A 12024-nucleotide genomic window follows, 5' to 3' on the forward strand; every position below is an offset into this window, starting at 1 on the left:
TACTTCTCCAGATCAAAGATAGGGAGATACAACTTTGTCTTTGTAACAGTAAAGTGGGTGGAATTATTACCTAATCCAGGGGTCACAAACACATATGTCTTCAAGGGATAAGTAGGTTCCATAGATGGGTGAAGCTGGCCAGGAGGGATTATAGCAACAGGTGGCACCCCCACTGCTCAAGGGGGCCAGTGCTATCCAGGCCATCATATCAGACTATTTATTTACTTAAATCAGAAATCTGAGAGAGAGAGAGAGAGAGAGTGTGTGTGTGTGTGTGTGTGTGTGTGTTTTATTCCCTGATTTCTAAAACACTTTGCAGGTTGAATAAAATATATGTGTGGACTAAATATCACTTTAATATGGTTTCTCTGTGTCCCCACCCAAATCTCAGCTTGAATTGTAATAATCCCCATGTGTCAAGGGTGGGGCCAGATGGAGATAATTGAATTATGGGAGTGGTTTCCCCCATACTATTTTTGTGGTAGTGACTAATTCTCACGAGATCTGATGTTTTTGCAAGTGGGAGTTCCGCTGCACCAGCTCTCTTGCCTGCCACCATCCATGTAAGACGTGACTTTGCTCCTCATTTGTGTTCTGCCATGACTGTGAGGCCTCCCCAGCTATGTGGAACTGTGAGTCAATTAAACCTCTTTCCTTTATGAATTACCCAGTCTTGGTCATGTCTTTATTAGCAGCGTGAAAACAAACTAATACAACTTGTGCCAGTTTGCAACCCCTAAACGTATCCTTTTCACTTCATAGCAGAAGGGCAAGACTAAAGAGGCCATGTAGTAAGCCCAAAGTCATCCAGCGAATGGACACAGAGCCCAATAGGCCTCATAGCATATCTCTGGTTCCTGGATCAGCCTGATCTCCACAGTTACATGCTGTTCCTTGCCTGGTCTTTAACATCACCCTCAAAGGCATCCAGCTCCAAGGCCTGTGCCCCTTGGGAAGCCAGTAGTCTCCTCAAGCGCCCTGCAGAGCCAACGAAGGATATTTCCAGAGCCAAAGAGACTGCAGGGCTCTGAGTATGTAAATCACAGTGCACTCCACAGCACATCCATCCTGCGGCCTAATTGAGACATTTGTTTGTAATGTCCTAGAAAATAGGGCAAATGTGACATTCCAAGAGTCAGAGCCACTCGCCTGAGATGCCCTGCTGAGACGGGGGACCAATGGCTTTTCTCCGGAACTTAGACCAGCAACTAGGAAGCCAGTTCTCACTAATAAGATTATATGTTCTTTAGATGGTTTTTGTTTATTGCAATGATACCAGATATTAAAACAGCAGAAAGTAGTACAAAATAAAAACAAGACAGCTGCCCCATCTTTTCGGAACTGTGCAGCACCAAGGTGAAAAATCCTGTGGATTTCACCCTCATGAACACCCCAGGGCTGGAGATGTGTTCAGACCTTTCTCCACTTTCAAGGCCCCCTCATCCTTGAGGGATGACTGCTACCTGAGTCCTGTTTCTCAGACTCTTCTCTTGTGGAACCCCACTAGACTGGGGGTCAGGAGAACTGGGTTTGAGTCCTGACTGTTCTTATTCCCAGCCGAGTAGACTTGAACAAGTAGCCTTCCCATCTCTGTGCTTCAATTTCCTCTGCAGTCACTTGGCCTGACGTGCCTCCTAGCTGTGGTGAGGGTTGAACGAGGCAGAAACTGCAGATCGGCCTGAGCACGATCACATGAATTTTGTCCAAATAATAATAACAATAAATTAGCATGCTTTTCTTTTTTTTTTTTTTTTTAGAGACAAGGTCTCACCATTGCCCAGGCTGGAGTGCAGTGTCACAATCATAGCTCACTATAACCTTGAACTCCTGGGTTTAGCCTCCTGCTTCAGCCTTCTGAGTAGCTGGGACTATCGGTGCACACCATCACACCCAGCTAATTTTTAATTTTTTGTATTTTTTTTTTTTTGTAGATATAGGTGTTTCATTATGTTGCCCATGCTGGCCTCAAAACTCCTGGCCTCAAGCAATTCTCCCACCTCGGCCTCCCAGAGTGCTGGTACTATAGGCATATGTCATTGATCTCTGCCAACATTTTTTTTCAAATTGGTTTCTGTTACAGTTTGGACTTTTGTCCCCTCCAAATCTCATGTTGAAAGTGATTTCCAATGTTTCACCTGGTGAAAAGTATTTGAGTCATGGCGTTGGATCTCTCCTGAATGGTTTCGTGCCACCCGAGTTAATGAGTGTGTAGTCCCTCTATTAATTCACATGATAGCTGGGTGTTTAAAAGAGCCTGACACCTCCTCTCTGACTCTCCTTCTCTCACCATATGACACACTGGTTTCCCCTTCTCCTTCTACCACAAATACAAGCTTCCTGAGGACTTACCAGAAGCCAAGCAGATGCCAGTGCCATGCTTCTTGTATAGCCTGCAGAACTGTGAGCCAAATAAACCTTTTCATAAGTTACTCCACCTCAGGTAACCTTCATAACAACACAGAATGAACCAAGACAGTTTCCAACTAGTGTCACATACAAATCAAAATTTCTAGCTTCCCAAAAAAAAAAAAAATTAGAAGATCTGACCACACTGGGCTCACCTTCTCACATGGCCACGGCCACCTGACACCAAGTGACAGCCACCCTTTTAGGAAGGGCATGTGGTTGACAGTTCACTCCACACACTTCCTACTGCCTTATACTCAGCCAGCTTCACTCCTCTGTGTCACCTGCATGACACCTGAATTTGAGACCCATGACCTAGCACAATAGATATGAAAAGTCTTCATATTGCCCACCTCTGGCATCTTGTACCCCTTTCCCATGATTCTTCCCTTAGGGTGGGCTGCCCACGAGTGCTGTGCCCTCCTTACCTTTGGGAGGTAAGCACACACAGTGTGTCTAGGAAGTTGTATGCATGCCCATCTGAGGCTTTCTTCCCTTTACCTGTGGTGTGCCCTGGAAGGTTATACTCCACCATTTTATCTCTTAAGGCATGTGCCCAGGAAGTTGCTTCTCCCTGGTACCTGCATTCAATTAACACTTTCGTGCAACAGGTGTGGGCCATCAAGAAATGGCCTCTCCCTAGTGCCAGCTGCCAATTTATCACTTTTAGAGAGGCAACGTGATGACTGCCAAACCATCACCCAACATCCCTAGTGCATGAGAGAGAGCCCGCTCCTGCCCCACTCATACCTGTCTAACTACGTCTAACAGTACCAGATGACCATCTGGAGCATGGTGGGCCTGGCCTTTGGTGTCTTTTAAAATAACAGAGAAAGGCCAAGTACAGTGGCTCACCCCGGTAATCCCAGCACTTTGGGAGGCTGAGGTGGGTGGATCAGTGGATCATTTGAGGCCAGGAGTAAACAAATTAGCTGAGCATGGTAGCACATGCTTGCAGACCCAGCTACTCAGGAGGCTAAGGTGGGAGGATCTCCTGAGCCCAGGAGTTCAAGGATGCAGTGAATTATCATTGCACCACTGAACTCCAACCTGGGAGACAGAGCAAGACCCTGTCTCTAAAAGATGAAAGAGAGAGCTAATACTTTGTATTTGCAAGAGTAGAATTCTGGTAACCCAATCCCCAATCCAGCCCCCGACAAGGCCTCCAGTTGCCTTCTGTGGAGACAAGGGCAAGGCTTCCAAAACATGTAGCTGCTGGTCTCTACTACAGATTTGGGAAAGAGAAACTTTGGGTGAAGAAGCCTGAGAGTCACCCCCACGTCTTGTTCATTCACTCATTCATTCACTCGCTGGCTGTATTTGTGCCTGTTTATCATCGCCTCCCCTAACTACAGACCTGCTGAATGGGAACAGACAATGTAACTGTGGCCTGCCAGCCTGTGCCCACCCCCACCACCCTTGAAAAGATTGGGATAACAGTTGACCCAAAGAAAATCAGGTCTGAGCCAAAGAGAGTGGACTGAGTCCTTTAGATTTCTTTCTTTTCAGGGGGCTGTTGGGGGAGGATTTGAACCAAGAGAAAATGCAATTTTTGGTGTCATCAAGTCCAAAGCTCACACCACTTGCAGCACAATAGCCGATAAGTCAAGAGACAAGGTCTTGGGGCAAGGAAAGTGACTTTATTTCAGAGAGGCAGCAAACCAAGAAGATGACAGACTAGTGTCCTAAAGACATCTTACGCGCATATGAATTTGGGATTCCTTTAATATTATGGGAAGGGAGGAGGGAGAGGGTAGTGGTCAAAAGGTGACTGATGACGACAGACATCTGTGCGTCGGCAAGGGTAACTTTCTTTGGCCTTGGTTAGGTCACGATGCTCCTATAAACCTTTAACACAACACTATTAACCATGTATATACCCTCCTTATCTTCTCAGGGGTTAATTTTGGGAAGGGGCTATTGTCGTCCTTGCTTTAAAGGTAAACTATAAGCTAAAATTCCTCTCATACTTGGCTTGGCCTACGTACAGAGGCAAGCAAAAGCAGTTAACCTAAAAGATAATCATTACATGAGGCGGGAGATTAGAATCAAAATAGAATTTGTGATGCTAGACCTCCTTTTCACTGTTACAGTGGTAGGCACCTACGCTGAAATGTCTTGTAAAGAAAAGGATGTAGGTAAAATGATCTAGAAGACACTAATTGTGATAGAGACAGAAGCAGAAAGCCAGAATAAAAGGAGAGAAGGCACAACAGCTAGACAGACAGATGGACAGGAATGAGAGGGATGTGGAGCCCTCAGCCTTGGCTCCCATCTATTCTGTTTCTGGTTCCAGTACCCTGAGGCCCAGCTGGGTACCCTGGAGCCTTGGGTTCTAAGATTATCAGTAAAATTTCCCAGTGGACATTTTGGGTGTGGGCTTTCCATCCCAGTTCACGCGGTATCATTACTTCTATGTTCTTGTGGAAACTTCCTTCCTTCTCAACAGAGAAACACTGTGTTAAGTTGTTAAGCAATAGCCTGCCCTCTCCTAGTGCTATTTTTACCTGGGCTAGTCTGAGTAGGTTTCTGTTCTCTGCATCTAAAAATGCTTTGACTAGTACAGATATTGATACAGTGATTCATTCTAACCTTAACTCATTGATTGATGCCCTCACTGGTTTTATCTACTCAATGTTTCATTTGGACAATTCAGTCATTCATTTACACATTGATTTGCTATTTATTATAGCAAAAAATAGTTGTCAAGCACCTGCTATGTGGCAGACCCTGTGCTTGACACCCCAGGTGATGTGGAAATGAACCAGGTGTGGTCTTTACTCTCAAAGTCTCATGAATACTAACATGGATGGAATGCAATTAAGTATAAGGTAGACATTACTAAATATCAATGTTGGTAAGTCAAGTTTAGCCTAAAGCTCCCTCCTTACATATTTTAAGTTTTGGCCTAAAGGTTTTTCTGTATATCATGAACTGTAACAAATGGAAGTGTAAACAGACCATAGCCTACACTTGTGCCAATTACTGAGTTTTGGCAATCAAATGTAACCAACTGTTCAAACGATATTCAAATAAGGCAAATGCCAACCTGTAACCAATCTAGCTGTTTCTGTATTTCACTTCTCAGAGCCTACTCTGGCCTGGGAGGCTGCCTGATTCACAAATCATTCATTGCTCAATTAAACTCTTAAATTTAATTCAGCTGAAATTTTCTTTTATCAATGTGCATTGTACATTCAGTAGAAAGAAAGGATTTCAGGATAAAAATCAGAAAAGGTTTCTTGGAGAGACTAGGCCATAAAAGAGCTTCTACTTCAGTTTGAATTTGGAAATTAGAAAGAAGGGAAAATAAGAAAAGCCAGTGATGTTTCTTAAGTTTAATAGTAGCAGCCATTTGTGAAATGAGAGGGTATCTGAGAGATTAAAGAGCCCAGATCATTGGAAGAAAGTTTCTACTCTTGGAGACATAACTAACATCATGGCTTGACTTTGATGGCTTCTAAATACACCCTTATCCCACGAGGCCAGGAGCCCACTAAAAGTGCCTTCTAGTCCCTGGGCCAAGTCACTCCAGACCCACTCTGCCTCTCCGTCCTGTTGGGAAACAAACCTGGGCTTCTGTTTCCCTCCTACCACCAGTGTTTCTGAGGTGTTCCAGTCAGAAAAAATGTAATAAAGCTTTTTAGCCCAAGGTTAATATCCTTCGAGGAAAGTGCATTTCTTTTTCAAGGTTGATTTGTTTGCATGAATGTTCAGGGAAAAAAATAGACCTTGGAAGATAAACTTTCATCCATGGAAAACTTTCAAAACAGAACTTGCTCCCCACAAAAACTGCAGAAATAGAGCCTAGACAGTTTTGATTATGCTGTTAGTTTTCAGCGGGGTTGTACCATTCTCTAAGAGACATTTAGGAAATTTGGGGGATTACCTTTGTAAGCCAAAAATAAAATCCTAAGTCACCCTAATTGACTGCACAGACCTCTCTGGGACAAGAGAAACCTGAAAAATTGAATTCTTTGTCTTGATAAGAAGGAAGATTGAATATGCCTCAGGATGGTCCCTCCCTTACGGAGTTTAGGCACAAAAGAACAGAATTAACATTAAAATAGAGATCCCTGCCGGGCGCAGTGACTCACGCCTGTAATCCCAGCACTTTGGGAGGCCAAGGCAGGTGGATCACGAGGTCAGGAGATCGAGACCATCCTGGCTAACATGGTGAAACCCCATCTCTACTAAAAATACAAAAAAATTAGCTGGGCGTGGTGGCGGGCGCCTGTAGTCCCAGCTACTCGAGAGGCTGGGGCGGGAGAATGGCGTGAATCCAGGAGGCGGAGCTTGCAGTGAATCGAGATCACGCCACTGCACTCCAGCCTGGGCAACAGAGCAAGACTCCACCTCAAAAAAAAAAAAAAAAGAGATCCCAAGTTTCACAAAACAGACTCTTTGGCAATAAGATACCAAATTCCAACCTAACACTGGTATAACATCACATGACAGATAGAAGACCCTGAAGGAAATGAAACTATTTTATCCCAAGAGATTTTTCTTTGACATACTTTGAAATGGCCCTGCAAAGCCATCTTCTGTAGGGGAAAGTTTGCATCTGTAAGGAACCTCTGTTAATGCAGCCAGGCCTATCCCTGATCTAGAAGAAATTAGATACCTTTTAAGGTCTACAAAGAGACATTTACCATCTATTCTTTCTGAAACCTGCCACCTGGAGACTTCATCTACATAACAAGAACCTTGGTTTCCACAACCCCCTTTATCTTAATTCAAGCATCTATTTCTACTGACTTCAAGTCTTTAGCTTAACTCTTTCAACCTATCACTAATCAGAAAATCTTTGAATCCACCTGTGACCTGTAAGCACCACCCCACTCCACTTCAAGATGTCCCACCTGCCTGGTGGCTCACACCTGTAATCTCAGCACTATGGGAGGCTGAGGCAGGCAGATCATGAGGTCAGGAGTTCAAGACCAGCATTATGAAACCCTGTCTCTACTAAAAATACAGAAAATTAGCTAGGCATGGTGGCATGCACCTGTAGTCCCAGCTGTTCAGGAGGCTGAGGCAGGAGAATTGCTTGAACCCAGAAGGCAGAGGTTGCACTGAGCTGAGATCACACCACTTTACTCCAGCCTGGGTGACCAAGCAAGGCTCTGTCTCAAACAAAACAAACAAACAAAAAATATATATGTGTATATATGTGTGTGTGTGTGTGTGTGTGTGTGTATAAATATCCCAGCTTTCTGGGCTGAACCATTATATGTCTTACATATGTTGATTTATGCCTTTGCCTATAGCTTCTGTCTTCCTAAAATGTATAAAACCAAACTGTAACCCAACCACCTCAAGTACGTGTTCTAAGGATCTTTTGAGACTCTTCCCTGGGCCATGGTCACTCATACTGGCTCAGAATAAATCTCTTTATACTACAGTTTTCTTCTTTTGGTCAACACAACTAACCAGCATTAACATTAAAACAGAGATCCTAAGACTCTAGTTAGGAGAAAATCATAATCCAAATTTGCTACAATATTTTTAAATTGGCAAATAAAGTTGTATACATTAATAATAAACAACATGATGATATATTGTGGAATGACTAAATTATTATCAATTATTTTAGTTGTGACCAGATATTATAATACTGAAATATACCCAAAGGGAGACTGTATTGTTTAAAAGTTTCTTTTTTATATTAGTTTAGAGGATTATGGCATTTTTTTAAATGTATGTATGCAAATAAGTTTTATATGGATTTCATTTCCAAATAGCAAAGAGGGTATTACAAAATGTATTAAAAGGGCATTAGCAAGGGAAATTGTCTATGGCCAAGTGAAGCAATAATAAATCCTCTTCCCAAAAAGCAACTATAAAGCTCAAAAACATTGATCAAAACCATCATACAGCACTCCAGAAATCAACTGGAGGCATATAACAGTTGGAGTAACATTTATGCTTGAGAACTGCAGAAGTCTGGGTAACAACAGTGAGAATCTTTGGCACTCTAGCCTAAGGCTGCTCCCATCTCCTGCTCCTAGCTAAGTCAATAGGGAGGCTCCTCCAGGGTGGGGCAGACTGGGAGGAGACACAGTTTCTCGGCTGTAAAGGGAGCTTACTTGACTTAGAGCACTGGGCCACATCCACTCTTGGCAGCCATGTTGGTTTAAGTAAAAGTTGCCAAGGTAGAAAAGCAGGAGGGCCAAAAGGTCCTTTAGACTGAGAACATCACTTTAGTCATGACTGGGGCAAATGTCTCTAGCTAAAGCTGCATGCTTGCATAGCAGAAACCAGAAAGGGCCCAGTCTAGCCAGACTCTGCTGGCCAACTCTGAGGCTACACAGATATACAGAGGAGATGAAAAAGAGCCCAGTAGAAAGCAAAAAATAGAGGAAAGCATGAAAATGGACTGAAGTTTGAATGTATTCCTATGGTAGGCTGCTTCTAAAATGGCTCCCATAAATGCTGTCCTCAGTATTAGCACTCTGTGTAATCCCCTCATTTTGGGTGCAGCTGACATAGGGACTTGCTTCCAATAAATCATATTCTAATATGGCAAAAATGGTGGATGTCATTTCCAAGGTTAGACTGACTTCTGCCTTGCTCTCACTCTCTCTCTGGTTCTTCGCCTTCTTGTGCTGATGAAGCAAGCTGCATGTCATGAGCTATCCTATGAAGAGGCACATGTCACAAGGAACAAAGGGTTTCTTGTGACAAAGAAGTGATGTTCTCTGTTCGATGGCCTGCAAGGAACCCAATCCTGCCATCAATCACATGAAGGGTATGGAAGCAGATCCTTCCCCAGTCAAACCTGTAACGTGGCCACCACCTTGATTGTTGCCTGAGCCAGAGAACCCAGCTAAGGCACACCCAGATTCCCAACCCACAAAATCTGTAAAATCTTTCTCTTGTTTTAAGCCACTAAACTTTGAGATAACATTAAACAGCAATAAGATAACTGATACAGCTCCCATACCCACATGTAAATTCATCAGCAGATCTCAGATGGCGTTACTCATTTAAGGTGTTTGAGGACAATTTCCGTCCAATTAGATATGCAGACACAGAGATAATGCTTAGGAAGCTAGCCTTAAATATTTTTAAAAAGCAAGAATGTAAGAAATGTCATCAGAAATTTCAGCAGCTTCACACAACAGAGAAGACAAGATTCCCAGATAGCAATTCCATGATTCACAATAAAACATGGAGTAGGGAAAATCAGAATCCAAAGTTTTTGCAATTTTTTTAATTGGCAAATAAAATTGCATATATTAATGGTGTACAACATAATGATACATTATGGAATGGCTACATCAAGATAATTAACATATCCATTACATATCAATTAACATATCCACTGCAATATTTTCGATGCCCAGTTTTCAACAGAAAATTACAAGATATGCAAAGAAATAGGAAAGTGTGACACATACTGAGGAAAATAGCAGATAGTAGAACCTGTCTCTGAGTTTCCCTAGATTCTGTATTTCGCAAACAAAGATTTCAAATAGCTATTCTAAATATGTTCAAAGAACTGTTTAAATTTTTAAATAAAATTATGATAATAAAGAATCAGCAGAGAAAGATTCTAAATAAGGAGATAGAAAGTATAAGGAAAGAAATAGAAATTCTGGTGTTGAAAAGCATAAATTACAATTTTACTGTAAAGACCTATTACAACAGATTATATATGGCAGAGGAAGGGATCAATGAACTTGAAGACAGAGTGATAGAAAGTATCTATCTGAGGAAAAGAGAAAAAAAAATGATTGAAGTAAAATGAACAGAACCATAGGGGCCAGTGGGACAACAACAAGCCAACAGATGTATAATGAGAAAACCAGAAGTAGAAAATAAAAAGGAAGGAGCAGAAAACATATGGAAAACCCAATGGCCAAAAACTTTCAGAATTTGACTTTAAAAAATTAAATACATATCCAAAATGTTCAATAAACCTCAAGTAGGATAAATATGTAGAGATCCACACCTAGACAAATTATAGGCAAGCAGTCAGAAGACAGAAACAAAGAGAAAAACAAGAAAGAGAAAAATGACTTATTACTATAAGAGGCAACAATACAATTAACAGCTGACTTCCCAAATAAAACAATAGAGGGCAAAAAGCAATCAAATGACATATACAAAGTGTTGAAAAGACTGTTAACCATGAGTTCCATTATCCAGAAAATCTTTCTTCAAGAATGAAGGTAAAATAAACATATTACCACATAAACAAAGACAAAATAATTCACTATTTCAAAATCTTACAAAAATATTGCAAAATTAATAAATTCAGATGTAAAATATCACATGTATATTATTTTGTTTATATAAAACTCAATAACAGGAAGAAAAAGTTTGAAATTGGATGATAAGGCCAGACACGGTGGCTCATGCCTATAATCCCAGACTTTGGGAGGCCGAGACATGTGGATCAGGGTCAGGAGTTCAGGACCAGCCTGGCCGACATGGTGAAACCCCATCTCTACTAAAAGTACAAAAATTACAGAGTGCCTGTAATCCCAGTTACTCGGGAGGCTGAGGCAGGAGAATCGCTTGAACCTGGGGGGCGGAGGTTGCAGTGAGCTGAGATCCCACCACTGCACTCCAGCCTGGGTAACAGAGAGAGAGACTCTGTCTCAAAAAAAAAAAAAAAAAAAAAAAAGGCAGAAATTGGATGATAAGATGATGTTTACCCTTGGAGGGTGCTAATAACTACCAGGGGCTGTAGGGGAGATTCTGGGGTACTGGTTACATAGATGTCTTCATTTGTGATTCTGGCACATTTCTGTATACTTAATTTACTTCAGTAGAAGTTTACTAGAGCAAAAAAGGAAAACCTGACCATGCCACTCCCTCCCCCTTTTTTTTGAATTCCTTTATTGTTTTCCTTTTGCTCCCTTTCCCTTCCCAGTCTGAGCAGAACCCGTGGCCACCAAGTTCCTGGATGGCCTGCCTCTGGCCACCTCTGTACCATTGCCTCTTTCCCCCTGGTACTCTAGCCACTCTTGCCTTCTGCTGTTAGTGCTATGCCTCCCACTTTGCACAGGCATATGTCTCTGGTCTAAAGCCTTTGCACAGGGCCTTTGCACAGGCGTATGTCTCTGGTCCAAAGCCCTTGTCTTAATCCACTCGGGCCTATGACAAAATAGCACAAAGTGGGTAGCTTGTAAACAACAAACACTCATTTATCACCTTTTTGAAGTCTAGGAAATCCAAAATTAAGGCTCTGACAGATTCTATGTCTGCTGAACCCATTTCCTGGTTCATAGGTGACACCTTCTCACTACATCTCCACATGGTGGAGCTCTCTCTAGTCTCTTCTGCAAGGGCACCAATTCCAATCATGAGAGAACTGCCCTCATGACCTAATTACCTCCCAAGGCCCCACGTTTTAATGCCATCAAGAGGGACACAAATGTCCAGTCCATAGCAGCCCTGTTGAAGTCTATTTATCCTTTAGCTCAGAGCTCAAAAGTGGCCTACCCACCACCCCATCCCATCCAAGTCTAGTACCATTGCTATGGCCTTTCTTAGAACTACATTCCTTTCTTTGAGAGCACTCATCTTCACTTGTCATTATGGATTCATAGGGTAATTATCTGCCCTGCTTTTCCACTAGCCCATATGTCTTAGGAAGTCTGCCTATGT

This window comes from Macaca mulatta, chromosome 20 (assembly GCF_049350105.2).
Source record: "Macaca mulatta isolate MMU2019108-1 chromosome 20, T2T-MMU8v2.0, whole genome shotgun sequence".
NCBI classification, from domain to species: domain Eukaryota; kingdom Metazoa; phylum Chordata; class Mammalia; order Primates; family Cercopithecidae; genus Macaca; species Macaca mulatta.